At 36.9% G+C, this 8,771-nt stretch overlaps 1 pseudogene; it reads left to right on the top strand.

Annotated features, from left to right (window-relative positions):
• Positions 1–5,892: 5,892 nt before the first annotated feature.
• LOC122453886 lies at positions 5,893–6,913 on the top strand (annotated as a pseudogene).
• The last annotated feature ends 1,858 nt before the right edge of the window (positions 6,914–8,771 follow it).

The raw sequence follows: 8,771 nt of genomic DNA, 5'->3' as shown, positions 1-8,771 counted from the left end.
ATGACTCCAAAGGAAACAAATAAAGCACCAGTAACTAATGCTAAAGAAGTGGAGATTTATGAACCTTCAAAGAATTCAGAACAATCCTCTTAGGCTTAGCACACTACAGAAAGATTCAGACAATTTAGCAAAATAAGAAAAGGCAAGAAGAAACCCAAAAAGTTGGACAAAAAAGTAGAAAGCAGTAAATAAAAAAAAAACAAAAACACAAACCAGAAACCCTAGAGTTGAAAAATACAGTAATAAACTGAAGAATTCAATAAAGGATTTCAAAAGCGGACTTGAAAATGCAGAAGAATTGGCGAGATGGAGGATAAGGTATCTGAAATTATCCTATCAGGTGAACAAAAAGAAAAATAAGAAAGAATGACGAAAACTTAAGGACAACTAGGACACAATTTTTAAAAAATATTCATATTATGGGATTTCCAGAAGCAGAAAATCTAAAAGGACAGAAAGTATATATAAAGTAATAATAGCTGAAAACTTCCCAAACCTAGAGCCAGAAGCTAGAAGCATCCGCATGAGGTAGGGCCTAGTAACAACTGGACTGGCCGTCAGCGACACCTACCAGACCACCCACAGCAGTCAGCCATGTGGTCCACACGGGGATATCCCAAGGGCATATAGCTCTGGTGACCCGAAGAGTGTGCTGCTGGTACCAACAGGATGTCTCCTACAAAAGGCCACTTCTCCAAGGTCAGGAAATGTAAACCTACCAGATACATAGAAATAGAAACAGCCAGTTAGGTAAAATGAGATAATAGAGGAACATGTTTCAAATGAAGAAACAAGACAAAATCCCAGGAGAACAACTAAGTGAAGTAGATATAGGCAACCTACTCAATAGTTCAAGGTAATGATTGTAAAAGATCAAAAAACTTCGGAGAAGAATGGATGGACAGGATGAGAAAGTTTTTAAACAAAGAATTAGAAAATATAAAGAAGAGCAAGGCAGAAATGAATAGTAACTGAAATGAGAAAAACACTAGAAGGAATCCACAGTAGATTAAAAAATACAGAGGAATGGATCAGTGAGCTGGAAGAAAGAGAAATGGAAATCACTGAGGCTGAACAGAAAAAAAAAAAAAAGAAAGAAATGAGTACAGCTTAGGAGACCTTAAGGACAACATCAGGCATGCCAACACCTACGTTGTAGGGGCTTGGAAGGAAAAAAGAGAGGGACAGAAAATATATTTGAAGACATAATATCTGAAAACTTCCCTAACCTGGGAGAGGAAACAGGCATCTAGGTCTAGAAAGCACAGTCCCAAACAGAATCAAACCAAAGAGGACCATACAAAGACACGGTGTCAAAAACTGTCAGAATTTAAAGACAATGTTAAGAGCAGCAAGGGAAAAGTAACAGGTTCATGTACAAGGGAACTCTGAAAAGGCTATCAGTTGACTTTTCAACTGTAGTTGAAGCTCTGTAGTTCAGAAGGCAGTGGCAGGATATAAAGTAATGAAAAGGAAAACCTACCACAAAGAAAACTCTACCAAGTAACACTTTTAGGTTGGATGAGAAATCAAAGCTTGACAGACAAGTGTTCATCACCACCAAATAAGATTTATAAGAAATATTAAAGGGACTTCTCTAAGCAAAAAAGAAAAGGACACAACTAGGAACATGAAAATAACAAAGAAAAAAGCCCATTGGTACAGGCAGATATACAGTGAAAGGTTATACATTAACCACTTACAAAGCTAGTAGGATGGCTGAGACAAAAGCAGTAAAATCATCTATACATCTGCAATAGGTAGTTAAGGGATACACAAGACAGAAAGATGCCGGATTTCCCTGGTTAGAACTCTGCATATTCACTGCTGGCACCTGGGTTCAATACCTGGTCAGGAAACTCATATCCCACAAGCCACACACAGTGTGGCCAAAAAAAAGACAAAAATATGTAAAATGTGATGTCAAAGATAATCATGGAGGGTGGGGAGTAAAAATGTGGGCATGTTAAAAGAGCTTTGAAATTGAGAGATATGCAACTTAAAATAAATGTGTATGTAAACCTCACGACATTCATAAATCAAAACTCTATAATATACATGGTAAAGATAAAGGGTTCCAAACACAGCAATAGAGATAGTTATCAAATCACAAGGGAAGAGAACAAAAGAAGGGACAAGAAAGAACAACCCCCAGACTAACAAAATGGCAATAAGTATCAATAGATACCAATAATTACTAAATGGACTAAATGCTTCAAACAAAAGAAAGAGTGGCTGAATTGATACAAAGACAAAACCTATATTTATGCTACCTACAAGAGACTCATATCAGATCTAAAAACATACAGACTGAAAGCAATGGAATGCAAAAAGGTATTTCATGCTAATAGAAATCAAAAGAAAGCTGGGGTAGCCATACTATCAGACAAAACATTTTAAAACAGACTGTAATAGGGACTAAGAAGGACATTACATAATAATCAAATGATCAATACAATAAGATACAACAGTTAACAAGTATATATGCAGGCAATATAGGAGCACCTAAATACCCTGGGTGGCTCAGTGGTAAAGAATCTGCCTGCCAAGCAGAAGACACAGGTTCTATCCCTGCAGTGGAAGATCGCCTGGAGAGGGAAATGGCAACCTGTTTTGGTATTCTTGCCTGGAACTTCCATGGACAGAGGAGTCTAGCAGGCTATGGTCCATGGGGTTGCAAAAGAGTTGGACATGATTCAGAGACTAAACAACAAATACATACAATATTAACAGATGTAAATGAGGAAACTGGCAGTAACACAGTAACTGTAGGGGGCTTTACCACCCCACTTACAATGCACAGATCATTCAGACAAAAAGTAGAAAAAAAAAACAAGGAAACACTGGCCTTAAATGACACATTTGAGCGAGTGGATTTAATATATCTAAATAGACCATTCCAACCAAAAGGAGCAGAATACAGTTTTTCAATTGCACATGGAACATTTTCCAGAATAGAGAACAAGCTAGGCCTCAAAAACAACTTAGCAAATTTTAAAAAACTGAAATTACATAAAGCATCTTTCTGACCACAATGCTAAGAACAGGAAAAAAAAATTGCAAAAAATAAACAAGTGGAGGCTAAATTACATGCTACAAAACAACCAATGCAGCACTGAAGAAATCAAAGAAGAAAAAAATTAAAAAATAGCTGGGGACAAATGAAAATGAAAACAACAACCCAAAATCTGTGGGACACAGATCAAAAAGTAGTTCTAAGAGGCAAGTTTATAGTGATACAAGCCTATCTTAGGAAGTAAAAAAAATTTCAAACAACCTAACCTTACATCTAAAGGAACTAGAAAAAGAACAAGCAAACCCCAAAGTTAGTAAAAGGAAAAAAAATCATAAAGATTAGAGTGGAAATAAATGAAATAGAGACTTAAAAAAAACATAAAAAAGATCAGTGAAACTAAGAGTTGGTTCTTTGGTTCCTTAAAGAACTAAAAATAGAGCTACCATAGGACCCTGCAATTCCACTTCTGGGGTTATATCTGGAGAAAAACATAGTTTGTAAGGATACACGCACTTCAGTGTTCACTGTAGCACTATTTACAATAGCCAAAACATGGAAGCAGCCTAAATTTCCATCGACACAGGAATGGATAAAGAAGATGTGGTACATATATACAATGCAATATTACTCAGCCATTAAAAACAAATGAAATATTGCCATCTTCAGCAACATGGATGGACCTGGAGAATATCATACTAGGTGGAGTAAGTTACACAGAGAAAGACAAATAGCATATGATATCACTTATATGCAGAACCTTAAAAAAAATGACACAAATTAACTTATTTATAGAACAGAAATAGACTCATAGACTTAAAAAACAGACTTATGATTACCAGAGGGGAAGGGTGAGGAGTAGGGAAGATTGGGAGTTTGGGATTGACATATATACACTGCTATATTTAAAACAGATAACCAGCAAGGACTTACTGCATAGCACAGGGAAGTCTCAATATTTTGAGTCTCACAGTGCAATATTTTTTAACAACCTAAATGAGAAAAGAATTTGATAAAGAACAGAAACATGTATGTGCATAACTGAATCACTTCTCTGTACACCTGAAACATACTGTTAATCTATACTCCAAAGTAAATTTTTTTTAATTAATAAAATAAAAAATTAAGATTTGTTTCTTTGAAAAACTAAACAAAACTGATAAACCTTTCACCAGACTCATCAAGAAAAACAGGGAGGGGCCCCAAATCAATAAAATCAGAAATGAAAGAGAAGAAGTTACAACTGACACCACAGAAATACAAATGATCACAAGAGATTATTGTGAACAACTCCATGTCAATTTCATGCAAAATGCCAGGCTGGATGAATCACAAGCTGGAATCAAAATTGCTGGGAGAAATATCAACCACCTCAGATATGCAGATGATACCACTTTAAAGGTAGAAAGTAGAGGAATTAAAGAGCCTCTTGAAGGTTAAAAAGGAGAGTGAAAAAGCTGACTTAAAACTCAACATTCAAAAAATGAAGAACATGGCATCTGGTCCTATCACTTCATGGCAAATAGAGGGGGAAAAGTGGAAACATTGTCAGATCTCATTTCCTTGGGCTCCAAAATCAATGTGGATGGTGACTGCAGCTACGAAATTAAAAGATACGTGCTCTTTGGAAGAACAGTTATGACAAACCTAGACAGTATATTAAAAAGCAGAGACATCACTTTGCCAACAAAGGTCTGTATAGTCAAAGCTATGGTTTTTCCAGTAGTCATGTATGGATGTGAGAGTTTAGTCCATAAAGGAAGCTAAGTGCTGAAGAACTGATGCTTTCAAACTGTGGTGCAGGAGAAGACTTTGAGAGTCCCTTGGACTGCACAGAGATCAAACCAGTCAATCCTAAAGGAAATCAACCCTGAGTATTCGTTGGAAGGACTAATACTGAAGCTCCAATACTTTGGTCACCTGATGCAAAGAACTGGCTCATTGGAAAAGACCCTGATGATGGGAAAGATTGAGGGCAAGAGGAGAAGGGGACGACAGAGGATGAGATAGTCGGATGGCATCACTGACTCAAGGGACATGAGTTTGAGCAAACTTAGGGAGATAGTGAGGGACAGGGAAGCCTGGTGTGTAGCAGTTCATGGGGTTGCAAAAAGTTGGACACCACTAAGTGACTAACAACAACAACATATGTCAGTAAAATGGACAATCTAGAAAAAACAGATTCCTAGAAATGTACGGTCTTCCAGGACTGAACCAGAAAGAAATAGAAAAACATGAATTGATCAACTATCAGCAAGAAAACCAAATCATTTAAAAAAAAAAAAAAAAGCAAACAAAAACTCCCAACAAAAGTCCAGGATTAGATGGCTTCACAAATGTTCACAAACATTTAGAGACAAGTTAACACCTATCCTTCTCAAACTATTACAACAAAAATTTCAGAGGAAGGAGGAACACTTACAAACTTATTCCATGAGGCTTGCATCACCCTGACACCAAAACCATAGATATCACAGAAAAAGAAAATTAGTGTCTGATATCACTGATGAACATAGATGCAAAAATCCTCAACAAATTAACAACTGAATCCAACAATACATTACGGTGATCATAAAATATGATCAAGGGGGATTTATCCCAGGGGTGCAAGAACAGTTCAATACCTACAACTCATGTGATACATACTGCATTAAAAAAATTGAAAAAAATACTAGCCAGAGCATCCAGAGCCCTGTAGGAACTGAACTGGCAACTAGTAACAAATCCACGGAGAAGGAAATGACAACCCACTCCAGTATTCTCGCCTGGAAAATCCCATGGACAGAGGAGCCTGGTAAGCTACAGTCCATGGTGTCACGAAGAGTCAGACATGACTGAGTGATTTCACTTTTCCTTTCATGCATTGGAGAAGGAAATGGCAACCCACTCCAGTGTTCTTGCCTGGAGAATCCCAGGGATGGGGGAGCCTGGTGGGCTGCCATCTGTGGGGTCTCACAGAGTCAGACACGACTGAAGCGACTTAGTACCAGCAGCAGCAAATCCACTCTAGGGGCTAAGATGAATCTTACACTCAATACTACAGAGTATTATCTATTTGCACTATACATATCTCCTGCCACATAGCCAGAAGATGACATCTTCTGACAAGTTATTAGCCTCCTGATTATAACAAATCTCAGTATGTATAACCTTTATTCCTTCTTTGCAACACTGAGTTATTATTTTGTCTATGATCTTTCCTTAATGAAAGACAATTTTTAAAGAATCAAGTCTATTGATAGATTATGCATTCTGTCAAGCCAGTGCCATGGATCAGCATCCCCATATTTCCTCCATTCCTGCTAGAGGTGAGAGGTTACAGCAAATTGTATAATGGCATAGGAGAGTTTCCATATGGTTGGTTTCAACCCATTGCTGGTGTCTTTACTTTTCTCTTTTTCACTGACATGCTGATCTACTGGATTCACAGAGGCTTTCATCAGAGACTTGTATATATAAGTGCTTACACAAACCTCATCATATCTGGAAGGTTCTGACTTCATTTGTAAGTCATGCTTTTCACCTTCTGGATGACGTCCTTCAGAGTCTGCCTTACCACAGATATCCTTTTATGTTACCTTTACACATGGTAGTTTATTTAGGTTCATATATCCTGGTCAATATTTATAGTTTCTATTTATGATGGTGATATTCATGTTCCCTAAATCTTAAGGCCTTAATTATTAATGGCTCAACTCATCATACAGACTACCACATGCTCGTTGACTATAGCTATGGACAGTATTTCACATTGTGGGATAGAACTGAAGCCTTGTTCAAAAATCCCTCCTCCTTTGAAGGCAATGGACCACTCAGTTATGTGAGGATGACAAGAAGAAAGCAAAAGTCATGTAGGAAATGCTTGTAAAAATGAAAAGTTACCATCTTTCTAAAACAGAAAAAGAGACACAGAAGTACAGAACAGACTTTTGAACTCTGTGGGAGAAGGTGGGGGTGGGATGTTTCGAAAGAACAGCATGTATATTATCTATGGTGAAACAGATCACCAGCCCAGATGGGATGCATGAGACAAGTGCTCGGGCTTGGTGCACTGGGAAGACCCAGAGGAATCGGGTGGAGAGGGAGGTGGGAGGGGGGATGGGGATGGGGAATACGTGTAACTCTATGGCTGATTCATATCAATGTATGACAAAACCCAATAAAAAAAAAAAAAAAAGAAAAGTTATTCAACATAGAGTTAATCAAAACTGAGTAGATGACTGCCCAATTGTTAAATATTTTCGATAAATAAAGATAATCTACATACATTCAGCCAAGAGGCATAACAATTGAACAGTATTATTTGAAATTCAGTACTGTCGGTACAGCGGAGGAATGATCATAATGATAGGTTAAGGGAATGCGATGTGAACAGCAAGATTTTAATTAAACTGATGCACAGCACTTTTGATATGTTTCAAAGTTATAATCATATGATTTCCTATAAAAGGAAATAATTGCCAAATATTTAGGTCTATCACTGAAGATTAATTTTGAAATCTTGTTTTCCTTCCTCTTTCTCCATTTTTCTCCACTTCCTCTGTAAAAAAAGATTTAAAAAAATACCTTCATAAAGAAATGTCATGTGTTGTAACAAATGTTAGGAAAATATGGTTTGCAAGTCATTCTATAAGCTATTTATGTAAAATCAATAAAAGCTGATTATGAATGTTAAAAATTGAATAAAATAGTATCATCTGAATGGATGCAGAAAAAGCTTTTGACAAAATTTAACATTCACTTATGATTAGCCCTTTATATTAACTTTGTGAATAGGTAACACACCTCAACACAATAAAAACCATATGTGATAAGCCCACAGCTAACATCATACTCTATGATAAAAAGCTGAAAGCATTTCCTCTAAGATCAGGAACAAGACAAGAACGTCCACCCTCCCCACTTTTATTCAACACAGTATTGGAAGTCAGCCACAACAATCAGATAATAAAAATAGGAAAGACAGAAGTAAAATTGTCACTGTTTTCAGATGACATGATACTACACACAGAAAATCCTAAAGACACCACTGAAAAATAACTAGAATTCAATGAATTTGGCAAGGCTGCATGATATGAAATTAATATACGGAAATCTGCTGTATTTCTATATACTGATAATGAATTGTCAGAAAGAATTTTTTTTTAAAGTCTCATTTATCATATCCAAAAGAATAGGATACCTTGGAATAAGTCTAACTAGGGAGATAAAAATACTTGTACTTGGAAAACTATGAGACATTGTGAAAGAAACTGAAGATGACAGAAACAGATGGAAAGATATATAATGTTCATGAACTGGGAAAAATAATATTGTTAAAATGACTATTTCCCAAGGCAATCTACATATTCAATGAAATTCCTACCAAAATACTGAACATGTTTAACATAATTAAAATAATTCTAAAATTTCAACATAAATACAACAGACCCTGAATAGCCAAAACAATCTTGAGAAAGAACAGAGCTGAAAGTATCATGTTCCCTGGCTTCAGACTATAACAGTAATTAAAACAGTATCAGTTGCATCTGACTCTTTGCGACCCCATGGACTGCAGCACGCCAGGCCTCCCTGTCCACCACCAACTTCCTGAGCTTGCTCAAACTCATGTCCATTGGGTCGGTGATGCCATCCAACCATCTCACCCTCTGTCATCCCCTTCTCCTCCCGCCTTTAACCTTTCCCAGCATCAGGGTCTTTTCCAGTGAGTCAGTTCTTCGCATCAGGTGGCCAAAGTACTGGAGTTTCAGCTTCAGCA

The sequence above is a fragment of the Cervus canadensis genome, chromosome 15, assembly GCF_019320065.1.
Source record: "Cervus canadensis isolate Bull #8, Minnesota chromosome 15, ASM1932006v1, whole genome shotgun sequence".
NCBI classification, from domain to species: Eukaryota; Metazoa; Chordata; class Mammalia; order Artiodactyla; family Cervidae; genus Cervus; species Cervus canadensis.
This window is presented reverse-complemented; position numbering and strand designations above follow the sequence as displayed.